This window comes from Phyllobates terribilis, unplaced genomic scaffold (assembly GCF_046119375.1).
Source record: "Phyllobates terribilis strain yellow unplaced genomic scaffold, ASM4611937v1 Scaffold_4__5_contigs__length_816908805, whole genome shotgun sequence".
Classification (NCBI taxonomy): domain Eukaryota; kingdom Metazoa; phylum Chordata; class Amphibia; order Anura; family Dendrobatidae; genus Phyllobates; species Phyllobates terribilis.
Window position 1 is genome coordinate 282445198 of NW_027362764.1, and position 14687 is coordinate 282459884.

Below are 14687 nucleotides of genomic sequence, written 5' to 3' on the forward strand. Positions count from 1 at the left end.
CCGACACTGACAGCGAGGGGCGAGGATCCCACATTTCTTTATTTTTCTGACGCCTCATCGTCCTCTTCTTCCTCCTCCTCTTCTTCCTCCTCAGGTGCTGCTGGACCGCCCCGCAGTCGTCCCAGGAGAGAAGACGAACCAGCGCCCCCCACTACTGACCCCATATGGACCTCGCCCCCCGAAAACTATGAGCCACTGATTCCTGATTTCGTGGCGGAATCAGGAATCAAGTTTGACACCACCAACCTCACAGAAATAGACTTTTTCAAAGTCTTTTTCTTGAGAATTTTATAAACTTCATGGTGGGCCAAACTAATTTGTACGCTCATCAGTTTTTGGAACAAAACCCCACTTCATCATTTTCTAACTGGTCTCCTGTAGATGCAGTAGAAATGATGAAGTTTTGGGGCCTGGTCCTTCATATGGGGATCGTGAAGAAGCCAGAAGTTCGGCAATACTGGAGTGTTGACGTTTTGTATAACACTCCAGTGTTCCGAACGGTCATGACCCGGACACGTTTTGAGGCCATCCACAATTTCTTGCATTACAATGATAATGCAAGGTGTCCTGCACGCGATGACCCGAACTTTGATCGTGTTTTCAAAGTTCGGCCGGTCATCGAACACTTCAACAAGTTTGCTGAAGTGTATGTGCCCCAAAGGGACATCTGTGTGGATGAGTCCTTAATTGCTTTCAAGGGGCGGCTTGGATTCTGGCAGTACCTGCCCAGTAAGAGGGCCAGGTACGGAATCAAGCTGTATAAACTTTGTGAGAGTACCTCAGGGTACACTCGCAAGTTTAGAGTTTACGGAGGGAAGAACTCCCGGATTGAACCCCCTGAATGTCCCCCTGTTCTGGGAGTGAGTAGGAAAATTGTGTGGGACTTGGTGCACCCACTGCTGGATAAAGGTTATCAACTGTACGTGGATAACTTTTATACCAGTGTCCCTCTCTTCAAGTTCCTCTCTGCGTGACGTACCGCAGCCTGCAGTACTGTCCGCAAAAATCAGAGAGGCCTCCCAAAGACTCTAATTGGGCAGATGCTCAGAAGGGGTGAGAGCAGAGCCCAATGTAGCGACCACCTGCTGGTGGTCAAGTACAAGGACAAGAGGGATGTCCTTCTCAGAACCACCATACATGGTGATGGCAGCACCCTCAGCACTGTACGAGGTTCCACTACACAGGTCGGCAAACCAGTCTGTGTAGTGGGGTACAACAAGTACATGGGTGGAGTTGATCTCTCTGATCAAGTCCTCCAGCCGTACAGTGCTTTGGGAAAGGCCAAGGTATGGTATAAGAAGTTGGCGGTGCACCTTGTACAGATGGCAATGCACAACGCTTTCCTTCTGTCACAATGTGCAGGCCAGACTTCTGCATCGTAACTTCACTTCCAGGAGACAGTTATTAAGGCCCTGATATTTGGCAGCAGTGACGGAGCGGGCCCCAGTACTTCCGGAACTGAAGGACCGAGAATCGTACCAGGCCAGCATTTCCCGGGGCAGATCCCCCAAGTCGCAAAAAAAGGTAAGTCACAAAAGAGGTGCAGAGTGTGTTATAAAAGGGGAATACGCAAGGACACCAACAAACCTGGCCTGTGCATGAAAGACTGCTTGAAAAAGTACCATACTTCCATGCGCTAATAAATTAATTTCTGACGTATGACAACCTGACGAACACTACACAACTGACGTATGACACTACATTATAGAATTCAAAAATCAGCTACCACTTCCAAAAAGGGGGCACTTGTTGGGCATTTCCACTGTTTAGGCACATCAGGGGCTCTGAGAACGTGACATGACGCCCACAGACAATTCCTTCAAAGTCTGCATTCCAAAGCGTCACTCCTTCCCTTCCGAACCCTGACATGCGCCCAAACAGTAGTTTTCTCCAACACATGGGGTATCAGCGTACTCAGGAGAAACTGGACAACAGATTTTGAGGTCCACTTTCCCCTGTTACCCTTGTGAAAATATTTTTTTTAACATATTTGTTGAAAAAATGTTTTTTTTTTATTTTCACAAGTTAACATTATAATTTTCTATGAGGCACCTGAGGTTCAAAGTGTTCACCACACATCTAGATAAATTCATTGGGGGTCTAGTTTCCAAAAAGGGGGCACTTGTTGGGCATTTCCACTGTTTAGGCCCATAAGGTGCTCTGAGAAAGTGACATGATGCCCACAGACAATTCCATCAAAGTCTGCGTTCCAAATCGTCACTCCTTCCCTTCCGAGCCCTGACATGCGCCCAAACAGTAGTTTTCTCCAATACATGGGGTATCAGCGTACTCAGGAGAAACTGGACAACAGATTTTGAGGTCCACTTTCCCCTGTTACCCTTGTGAAAATATTTTTTTTAACATTTTTGTGGAAAAAATGTTTTTTTTTATTTTCACAAGTTAACATTATAATTTTCTGTGAGGCACCTGGGGGTTCAAAGTGTTCACCTCACATCTAAATAAGTTCCTTAAAGGGTCTAGTTTCCAAAATGGGGTCACTTGTGGGGGGTTTCCACTGTTTAGTCACATCAGGGGCTCTCCAAACGCGACATGGGTTCCACTGTCAATATCAGCGAGTTTGGCATTGAAAACGTCAAATGGCGCTCCTTCCCTTCCGGGCCCTGCCATGCGCCCAAACAATGGATTTCCCCCACATATGAGGTATCAGCGTATTCAGGAGAAATTGCACAACAACTTTTGGGGTCCAATTTCTCCTGGTACCCTCGTGAAAATAAAAATATTGCGGCAAAAAGATTATTTTTGTGGAAAAAAAATGATTTTGGCTCTACGTCATAAACTTTTGCAAAACACTTGGGGGTTCAAAGTGCTCACCACACATCTAAATAAGTTCCTTAAGGGGTCTAGTTTCCAAAATGGGGTCACTTGTGGGGGGTTTCCACTGTTTAGGCACATCAAGGGCTCTCTAAACGCGACATGGGGTCCGCTGTGAATTCCAGCGAGTTTTGCATTGAAAACGTCAAATGGCGCTCCTATCCCTTCTGAGCCCTGCTGTGCGCCCAAACAATGGCTTTCTCCCACATATACGGTATCAGCATACTCAGGAGAAATTGCACAACAACTTTTGGGGTCCAATTTCTCCTGGTACCCTTGTAAAAATAAAAAATTGGGGTCTAAAATAAAATTTTAGTGAAAAAAAGTAAAATGTTCATTTTTTCCTTTCACATTCAATGAATTGGTGTGAAGCACGTTAGGGTTAATAAACTTTTTGAATGTGGTTTTGAGCACCTCGAGGGGTGCAGTTTTTAGAATGGTGTCACTTTTGGGTATTTTCTGTCATAAAGACCCCTCAAAGTGACTTCAAATGTGATGTGGTCCCTAGAAAAAATGGTTTTGTAAATTTTGTTGGAAAAATGAGAAATCGCTGGTCAACTTTTAACCCTTATAGCTCCCTAACAAAAAAAGTTTTGGTTTCAAAATTGTGCTGATGTAAACTAGATATGTCGGAAATGTTATTTATTAACTATTTTGTGTGACATAACTCTATGATTTAAGGGAATGAAAATTCAAAGTTTGAAAATTGCTAAATTTTCTACATTTTCGCCAAATTTCCATTTTTTTCACAAATAAACGCAAGTGATATCGAAGAAATTTTACCACAATCATGAAGTACAATATGTGACGAAAAAACATTCTCAGAATCAGTGGGATCCGTTGAAGCGTTCCAGAGTAATTACCTCATAAAATGACAGTGGTCAGAATTGTAAAAATTGGCCTGGTCCTTAACGTGCAAACCACCCTCGGGGGTAAAGGGGCTAAAAGGGCGTGTTTTATTAGAACAACCATAGAGTGGACAGGAGGTTGTTCTCTATAACTCCACCTCAGTATGTGGTCTGGGCTATAAATACCCAGCTTTTTAACTCGGGTGTTGGTCAGTATCTGGAGGCCAGCTCCAGAGAGAGGAGCTTGTGTTTTGGTGCTAAACTGAACTGTGTGTTTTTGGTATCCCTGAGGGGCCGGTGTAAGGACTATGCTGGACATTTTCTTATTTTGTTTTGCCGTTATGTCAGATAGGCTGTGTTTATTTTTATGAACTTTATATTGGTTTATGCCGTTTAATAAACCAACAAGAAATTTAAAGAGACAGTGTTCCACGTTTACCTCCATGTGCAACCGAGTGAGCACATGGTGTAATAATAATATTTGTAAATGCCTCCAATTAGAAATGTAGTATAGTTTTTCTGATTCACTATGTCTCTTTCATCAGGTGCAGGCATTGCAGGACCTCAGGTATCCATGGTTATGACCACTAGCAACTAGCTAACTAACTGTCACTATATCAGTGGTCGGAACCATGGATACTTAAGGTCCTGCAATACCTGCACATGAGGTCCTGCAATACCTGCGTGGGAAAATTCTCCTGCGCTTGCGGTGAGCGCAGGAGAATTCTCTCACGCTCACCACATGCGCAGGAGAATTCTCCCATGCTGTCAGTGACATGCATGAGGTGAGCTGAGGTCATTGGACATGAACTCAGCTCATCTGCATGCCGTCACAGCCAGACATTGAGGAGCGCAAGCATGCCTGCGCTTCTCAGTGTCTGCGGCATGGCAAGCTGGATGGCAGCTTTCTGCTGCGATCCAGCCTGTCATGTGAATGTAGCAGAGCTGGAGCCGTCCTGGGAACCATGGAAAGGTAAGGATGAGGTTGGTTTATTATTTTACTTTTATTGCAGGAGATCGTTGGCTTCAGCTGGAATGGGCGTGATGATAAGTATGGTTTAATTTAGAACATTAAAGAATTGTGTGTTTATTTCAATTAAAGGACTTTATTCTGGGTGTTTGTGTTTTTTTTTAACTTTGACTATGGGGTTAGTAATGGGTGTGTCTTATAGATGCCTCTCCATTACTAACCTGGGCTTGATGTCAGCTGGCATTATAAGCTGACTTCAACCCCAGCCCTATTACCCCACTGCCACCGCTACAGGGCAGTGGGAAGAGCGAGGTTAAGTGCCAGAATTGGCGCATCCTATGGATGCGCCATTTCTGGGGCGGCTGACGGCTGGTGTTTCTAGCCTGGGAGGGGGCCAATATTCATGGCACCCTTCCTGGGCTATTAATATCAGCCCCCAGCTGTCTGCCTAGCCTTTGCTAGCTATTAAAATAGGGGGTACCCCACACCATTTCTTTTGGGGTCCCCCATTTTAATAGCTAGTAAAGGCTAGGTATTCAGCTGGGGGCTGATATTAGTAGCCTGGGAAGCTCCGTGGGTATTACCCCCTTCCCAGGCTTCAAACATCTGCCCAAGCCATCTGCTTAACCTCCAGTAGAGACTAAAATTACGGGGAACCCCACGTCAATTTTTTTTTAAATAAATCCTTTATTTTAACACTAAATGACAAGTACAGTAATCAACACTATCCCTGTACTTATTATATATGTGACTGACATGTTTTTATCTATCTAATCTATGTGTGATACTCTATTCTTTCTATTCTAAATTGTCGGGTACCGATGCTGAATTGCCAGCCGGCTTTTTTAAAGAGACTGTGCATGAAAACACTATTATTTTTTTTAATAAATCCTTTAACACTAAATGACAAGTACAGTAACCAACACTGTCACTGTACTTCTTATATATGTGACTGACATGTTTCTATCTATCTAATCTATGTGTGATGCTCTATTCTTTCTGTTCTAAATTGTCGGGTACCGGTGTATGCCGCTGCTGAATTGCCGGCTTTTCATGTTTCACTGTGAGGACTGTTCCCATCGATTTGAGCAACCACTGTAATGCCACAACCACCATGGCTGTGGCATTACAGTGAGTGGCAGAGAATCCCTGCATGATGTGAAAAAATCCAGTTACGCTTTTGGTGCACGAACAGTCATCGAACATTACCTCGAACAGCCGAATTTTTTGCAAATCGTTCACGTTCGTCGAACGACTCGAACACCTCCCAAAACAGCTCAAATTTGAGATTGGCGAACAGTTCTAGTCGAACACCGCTCATCTCTAGTTACTACTAAAGATGTGATATAATACAATTTCATGCAGTAATTTAATATTATTGTTAATGTATTAAATTGTCCTAACTTAAAGTGATATTTTTATTCTAGTTTGGATCAAAATATGGCCCAGTCTCCATGGCATATTTAGGGCCTAAGAAGGTGTTGATACTGAATGGTTATGATGTGGTGAGAGAAGCTTTCCTTGAGAATGGTGAAGTGTTCAGTGATCGACCAAGACTTGCAATTCCAGAGAGGTCTTCAAAGGCCATGGTAAGCTTATAAGACTCCAGAAAAATGTAAATTCCTAAGTGCAAAGAGTGTATTCAATTTGTTTGTGATACAGGGCTAATCTTCACTAATGGAGAGAGGTGGAGACAAATGAGGCGGTTCACCTTAAGTACTTTAAGGAATTTTGGAATGGGAAAGAGAAGTCTGGAGGCACGTGTACAGGAGGAAGCAAGGTGTTTAGGAGAGGAGTTCGAGAATAGAAGCGGTATTAGAAATTCTTTTTCTTTATTTTGACAATTTTGACTTTATCTGCCTGTATTTTCTTTGCCACACTTAAGTAGTTGTATTTTGTTTGACACATTTTTATACTCTTCATAGGAACATTTTTTGATCCCACCTTCTTAATCAGTTTGGGTGTGTCCAATGTTGTTTGCTCCATTGTCTTTGAAGATCGTTATGATTATGAAGATAAGGATTTTTTAGACATGCTTGCTCTTATGAAGGAAACTTTCCAGAGTGTGATGTCATCATGGGCTCAGGTTAGTAATATATACATTAAAGGGAACCTGACACCATGAAAAGGCTGTCCAATCTGCAGGCATCATGATATAGAGCAGGGGGAGCGGAGTGGATTGATATATAGTTTTGTCAGATAAGATTCAATTTAACCTGTGTTTTCATCATTTGAACCTCTGCTCTTTCTTGGATTTTTTGTCCGGTGGGTGGTCCTATCAGTGTCTTGACAGCTCTCTGTTTGCACACTTACACTTTAACCCTTATACGGTAACTCTTGTTCCCTGAATGTCACTAACCGTACAGTCATGTGATTATTATACTTGCATATTTATTTTCGTATCATATACAGCGTTTGTATTACTTCTATATAAATTTACACTATAAACCATGATCTTGTCTGTGTTGATGCCGTACTATATGATCATTCCTATTTTGATATCTATGATTTTCCAAGCTAAGCTTGCTTTAGTGTTAACATTGATGTCTTTTGCCTATTTTATTACACTTAAGTTACTACCAAATATATGTTAAGGTCTATTCTGAAATCATATTCATTCCACAACATTAAAATGCATTCTTTTTTAAGCAGGTTTACAATATTTTTGTTTTTGACATCATTTGTTTATGTTTATGGCTATGGATACACCGCGACTTTGGCAGGAACAGCTTATGTGCGACCAAAGTTTTCTAGGTATTGCTGCTACATCACAGCAACACAACAACAATCGCATTGCGACCCTGAGGTTACTGAAATCCCAACAAGCAATTTGCAAGACGTCCAACTGCATCAGATATTTTGCGACTTGCTTGTCGCAGTACTCTCGAGGTTGCAATGCGACACCATTCACTTGTATGGCACTGCGATGTAGCAGGAAAACCTAAAGAACATTGGTTACTTGAGAGGTGTTATAGCCAAAATCGTCACGAAGACCTAGACTATTGGTAATTTTTTTTTTTAATGTTTAACCCCTTAACGATCGCCGATACGCATTAAAACGGCAGCCATTAAGGAGCCTTATTCCCTCATCGCCATTATAAAAAAGCTATCGGGAATAAGGGAATAGTGCCGCCTGGCGCCGGCAATTCCGCGGGTGTCAGCTGTATGTCCCAGCCTTATTCTGGAAGTGATCAAAAAAATATGTACCCCAAAATGTTACCACTAAAAAACTTAATTTATCCTACACAAATCCAGCCCCCACTCAGGTCCGTCATCTGTCACTGGAACTATAGGGGATTCCCACGTTACTGGTAGAACAAAGACTCTGGAAAAGTGACATGGCTCCTTCCCCTCAAATAAAATCCAGTGAATTCTGCTCTCCCAAATCCAAATGCCCCCTCCTTCTGAGCTCCACTGTGCCTAAACCACAGTAAGCGGCCACATGTTTGGCATTATTGTAGTGGGGAGAGAGCACCTAATTTACGGGGTGCGTATTGCCAGAAGCACAAGCTGGGCACAATGTATGAGGGCTCTACACCGTATGTGAGCACAGTGTATGGGCACTAAACTGGCATATTTGCAGTTCTCCAGGATAAAGCCTGGCGTGAATGTTACAAAATAGTCACTGCAGCTGTAGATTAATTAATCGAGAGGTGCAATTTCTACAGTGGGTTTTTTGGGAGAGTTTTGCTCTGCTCTGGCACCTGTGGGTCTCCGAAAATGTCACCCGCAAACTATTCTAGCAAAATCTGTGCTCCAAACACTAAATAGCGCTCCTTCCTTCTCAGCCTTGACATGTGGCCTAAGAGTAATTTCTGATGACATAAGGGGCATCATCGCGCTCAGGAGAAATTGCACAATAAATTATGGGGTCCAGTTTCACCTATTAACCTTTGTATATTTGAAAAATTTGCAGCAAATACAAAAGTTACATTTTTACTACAAAAATGTCATATTTCCATGTCTCATTGTTATAAAATTCTGTGAGGCACCTACGGGTTCGAAATACTCATTACACCCCTAGATGTATTCCTTAGGCAGTGGAGTTTTCCACATGGTGTCACCTGGGTGTTTTTTGCTGTTCTGGCACCTCAGGGGCACGGCTAATGGAGCTCACAATCTATTCAAATGGAATCTACATTCTAAAAGCCAAGCAGCGCTCCTTCCCATTCGATCTCCGACATATGTTCAAACAGTAGTGTACATCCACATATTGGGTACTGCCACATTTGGGAGAAATTGTGTAGCAAATTGTTGGGTCCAATTTCGCCCATTACCCTTCTTGTAAAAATCACCTGTAGATTAAAAATGCTCAATACACTCCTAGATGAATTCCTTGAAGGGTCTAGTTTCCAAAATGGGGTCACTTGTGGGGGGGTTTCTGCTGTTTTTAGGGGCTCTCCAAATGTGATATGGCATTCACAATTTATTCTAGACAGATAGCACTCTTTCCTTTCCTACCCCTGCCATGTGCCCAAACAGAAGTTTTTGACCACATATGAGGTATCATCGCGTTCGGGAGAAATTGTGTAACAAATTATGGGGTCCGTTTTCATTTATTATCCATTGTGAAAATTACAAATTTGGCATTAATGTGGTTTTGAAGATTTTGAGGGGTGCATTTTTAGAATGGTGTCACTTTGGGGTATTTTCTGTCATTCAGGCCACCCAAAGTCACTTCAAATGTGATGTGGTCTAAAAAATAGATTTGTCAATTTTGTTGGAGAAATGAGAAATCGCTGGTCAACTTTTAACCCTTCTAACTTCCTAACAAAAAAAATGATGTTTCAAACATTGTGCTGATGTAAAGTAGACATGTGGGAAATGTTATTTAGTAACTATTTTGTTTGACATAACTCTCTGGTTTAAAGGGAACCTTTCACATCCTAGTTGCTATGTACACTGCCCCCATTGTTTTGTTAGTGATGCAATGTTCTAATAAAATGAGGCACATCCAAAAGGCAGTAATGTGAAAAAGCAGTGAAGTGACAGGATGTGGTTAAAGAGAATCTGTCAGCAGGATTTCACACACCAACCTATTTATACACCCATGTGGCTCTTACCCAGACAACCCCAGCAATATCTTTTCATGGCCAGTTCATTCCTTTGTTATTGAGAAATCAGCATTTGAATTGATATGTAAATGAGGCTTAAGAACTTTTTGTAGATCTGTAGCCTCTGTCACTTCAGCTCTATTCCCTGCCCAGCACCACCTCCTCCTGTTTGACTGACAGCTTCTATGCTTTGTGACTGTAGGCAAAGGAGGCATCAGTCAATCATGATAAGGCAGGGAATAGAGCTGGAGTGATGACAGATGCATCAGGTCTAAAGCCTCATTTGCATAAAAATTCAAATGCTGATTTCTCAATAGCAGAGGAACAGACCGGTCATTTAAAGGTATTGTTGGATTTCACTTTAAAAGTGTGAAATCCTGCTGACTGATTCTCTTTAAGATATGATTTCTACTCTTGGCGATATGTAGGTACTTTTGTAGCAGGGAGGATGATCCCAGAATAACCACCTCAATCTAAGCTGTAGTTGAATAAAATATTAGTTTATTGGACTGTCAGAATATATAGCTTCAAACAGAAAAATGGCCAGCGTTACAGACCGGCATGCATTTTATTAATGGGTTTAACCCCCTTAGTGACAGAGCCAATTTTGATCTTAATGACCAGGACAAATTTTTGAATTCTGACCAGTGTCACTTCATGTGGTAATAACTTTGGAACGCTTCAACGGATCCCAGTGATTCGGATCCCAGTGATTCTGAGATTGTTTTTTTCGTGACATATTGTAGTTCATGATAGTAGTAAAACTTGTTTGGTACAACTTGTGTTTATTTGTGAAAATATCAGGAATTTGGCGAAAATTTCACAATTTTCAAACTTTTAATTCTTATGCCCTTAAAGGGAACCTGTCACGTCCTAGTTGCTATGTACACTACCCCCATAGCGTTGTTAGTGATGCAATGTGCATCACTAACAAGCTTTTTTCATTAAAATCGGTGGTAGTATAATGATTTTATAACCTTATATACACTTTGTCCTATCTGATCGTATTCAGTCATAGGGGTGTGATTCTCTCATTCAGTCAGGGGCAGCACCACATTCAGTCACTGCTGGCGCCGCCCATGTATTTGAATACTGCTCCCGGTTGCGTCTAGATCGGAGGTGATTTTTTGTGCTCCTCACTTTAACCACTCTGATCTAGATGCTTCACTACTGAGGAGACTAGATCGGAGTTGTTGAAGTGAGGACCTCAAAAAATCCCCTCCAATGTAGACAGTTCAACACTGACACCACTAGATCGGAGTAGATTCCAGGATCCTCATACTCACTGCTGTCTATTCGCCTCTACTGGCTTTTTATTGTTTTTATTATGCTTTTTTATTCAATTGTGAAGAGTGGGCGGAGCTCCGCGGGGAGAGGCGTAAAAGAGTGCCCCCGACAGTCACCATAATGTACAACACAGAAGTGACAAATTATTACAGGAATGTCTCAGGTCACTGGAGAACACTGCTGTTATAATTTACGCCACTTTTGTGATGTCAATTATGATGATTTTGTCGGCCGCTCTGTTACTGTCACCACCATCCCCGCAAATCTCCCCCTAATCTTAGTTTGAAGTTGATTTTTTGAGGACCTCACGCCAGCATCTCTATTCTAGTCACCTTGGTACTGAACCGTCTAGAGTGGAGGCTATGGCCAGGTCCTCAAAAAATCACCTCCACTCTACTCACTTCACTAGTGAGCCGCCTACAGTGGAGGCTAAAATGAGGTCCTCAAATAGTCATCTCCAATCTAGACGGCTCCTTATAGAAGTGGCTAGAATGCAGTTACTGCAGTGCGGGGATGTAACGAGGCCCCGGAATAAATGAGAATACAGGTGGTCCATTTTATTGAAAAGTAATTACGCTATATATATATATATATATATATATATATATATATATATATATATACACACATGGCCAAAATTGTTGGTACCCCTCTTCTATTTCATGAGTTTAATTTTTTAAAAATTCTGTGGAAGCAGGGTTGAAAAGCAATGTCTGACTTTCATTTGTTCATTTTCAAAGATTTTTAATTGATCATTACTCTTGTCAGATTCAAGTTATTTCTGTGACCATTGTGGGTTTCTCTTTCATTAAACAATGGGGTACCAACAATTTTGACCACGTGTGTATATACATACATATACAGTGTGTGTATATATATATATATATATACAGTCATATGAAAAAGTTTGGGCACCCCTATTAATCTTAAGCTTAATGTTTTATAAAAATTGGTGTTTTTGCAACAGCTATTTCAGTTTGATATATGTAATAACTGTTGGACACAGTAATGTTTCTGCCTTGAAATGAGGTTTATTGTGCTAACAGAAAATGTGCAATCTGCATTCAAACAAAATTTGACCGGTGCATAAGTATGGGCACCCTTATCATTTTCTTGTTTTAAATACTCCTGCCTACTTTTTACTGACTTACTAAAGCACTTTTTTTGGTTTTGTAACCTCATTGAGCTTTGAACTTTATAGCCAGGTGTATGCAATCATGAGAAAAGCTACTTAAAGTGGCCACTTGCAAGTTGTTCTCCTGTTTGAATCTCCTCTGAAGAGTGGCATCATGGGCTCCTCAAAACAACTGTCAAATGATCTGAAAACAAAGATTATTCAACATAGTTGTTCAGGGGAAGGATACAAAAAGCTGTCTCAGAGATTTAACCTGTCAGTTTCCACTGTGAGGAACATAGTAAGGAAATGGAAGAACATAGGGACAGTTCTTGTTAAGGCCAGAAGTGTCAGGACAAGAAAAACATCAGAAAGGCAGAGAAGAAGAATGGTGAGATCAGTCAAGGACAATCCTCAGACCACCTCCAGAGAGCTGCAGCATCAACTTGCTGCAGATGGTGTCACTGTGCATCGGTCAACTATACAACGCACTTTGCACAAGGAGAAGCTGTATGGGAGAGTGATGCGAAAGAAGCCGTTTCTGCAAGTACGCACAAACAGAGTCGGCTGAGGTATGCAAAAGCACATTTGAAGAAGCCTATTTCTTTTTGGAAGAAGGTCCTGTGAACTGATGAAACCAAGATTGAGTTGTTTGGTCATACAAAAAGGCGTTATGCATGGTGGCAAAAAAACACAGCATTCCAAGAAAAACACTTGCTACCCACAGTAAAATTTGGTGGAGGTTCCATCATGCTTTGGGGCTGTGTGGTCAATGCCGGCACTGGGAATCTTGTTAAAGTTGAGGGACGCATGGATTCCACTCAGTATCAGCAGATTCTTGGCAATAGTGTTCAAGAATCAGTGATAAAGTTGAAGTTACGCAGTGGATGGATCTTTCAGCAAGACAATAATCCAAAACACCGCTCCAAATCTACTCAGGCATTCATGCAGAGGAACAATTACAATGTTCTGGAATGGCCATCCCAGTCCCCAGACCTGAATATCATTGAACATCTGTGGGATCATTTGAAGAGGCTGTCCATGCTCGGCGACCATCAAACTTAACTGAACTGGAATTGTTTTGTAAAGAGGAATGGTCAAAAATACCTTCATCCAGGATCCAGGAACTCATTAAAAGCTACAGGAAGCAACTAGAGGCTGTTATTTTTGCAAAAGGAGGATCTACTAAATATTAATGTCACTTTTCTGGTGAGGTGCCCATACTTATGCACCTGTCAAATTTTGTTTGAATGCAGATTGCACATTTTCTGTTAGTACAATAAACCTCATTTCAGGGCAGAAATATTACTGTATCCAACAGTTATTACATATATCAAACTGAAATAGCTGTTGCAAAAACACCAATTTTTATAAAACATTAAGCTTAAGATTAATAGGGGTGCCCAAACTTTTTCATATGACTGTATATATATATATATATATATATATATATATATATATATATATATGCTCAAAAAAATAAAGGGAACACTTAAACAACAGAATAATAACTCTAAGTAAATCAAACTTCTGTGAAATCAAACTGTCCACTTAGGAAGCAACACTGATTGACAATCAATTTCACATGCTGTTGTGCAAATGGAATAGACAATAGATTGAAATTATTGGCAATTATCAAGACACACTCAATAAAGGAGTGGTTCTGCAGGTGGGGACCACAGACCACATCTCAGTACCAATGCTTTCTGGCTGATGTTTTGGTCACTTTTGAATGTTGGTTGTGCTTTCACACTCGTGGTAGCATGAGATGGATTCTACAACAGAGGCTGGAGGCGCTACCAGGAGACAGACCAGTACACCAGGAGACGTGGAGGGGGCCGTAGGAGGGCAACAGCCCAGCAGCAGGACCGCTACCTCCGCCTTTGTGCAAGGAGGAACAGGAGGAGCACTGCCAGAGCCCTACAAAATGACCTCCAGCAGGCCACAAATGTGCATGTGTCTGCAGAAACGGTTAGAAACCGACTCCATGAGGGTGATATGAGGGCCCAACGTCCACAGATGGGGGTTGTGCTCACAGCCCAACACCGTGCAGGACGCTTGGCATTTGACACAGAACACCAGGATTGGCAACGTCGCCACTCGCACCCTGTGCTCTTCACAGATGAAAGCAGGTTCACACTGAGCACATGTGACAGACGTGACAGAGTCTGGAGACGCCGTGGAAAGCGATCTGCTGCCTGCAACATCCTTCAGCATGACCGGTTTGGCAGTGGGTCAGTAATGGTGTGGGGTGGCATTTCTTTGGAGGGCTGCACAGCCCTCCATGTGCTCGCCAGAGGTAGCCTAACTGCCATTAGGTACTGAGATGAGATCCTCAGACCCCTTGTGAGACCATATGCTGGTGCGGTTGGCACTGGGTTCCTCCTAATGCAGGACAATGCCAGACCTCATGTGGCTGGAGTGTGTCAGCAGTTCCTTCAAGATGAAGGCATTGAAGCTATGGACTGGCCCGCCCGTTCCCCAGACCTGAATCCGACTGAGCACATCTGGGACATCATGTCTCGCTCCATCCACCAACGTCACGTTGCACCACAGACTGTTCAGGAGTTTGCGGATGCTTT

At 42.2% G+C, this 14687-nt stretch overlaps 1 pseudogene; it reads left to right on the top strand.

The window, feature by feature from the left end:
• LOC141265332 (cytochrome P450 2C23-like) overlaps window positions 1-14687 on the top strand; it is a 118378-nt pseudogene that overhangs the window by 67560 nt on the left and 36131 nt on the right.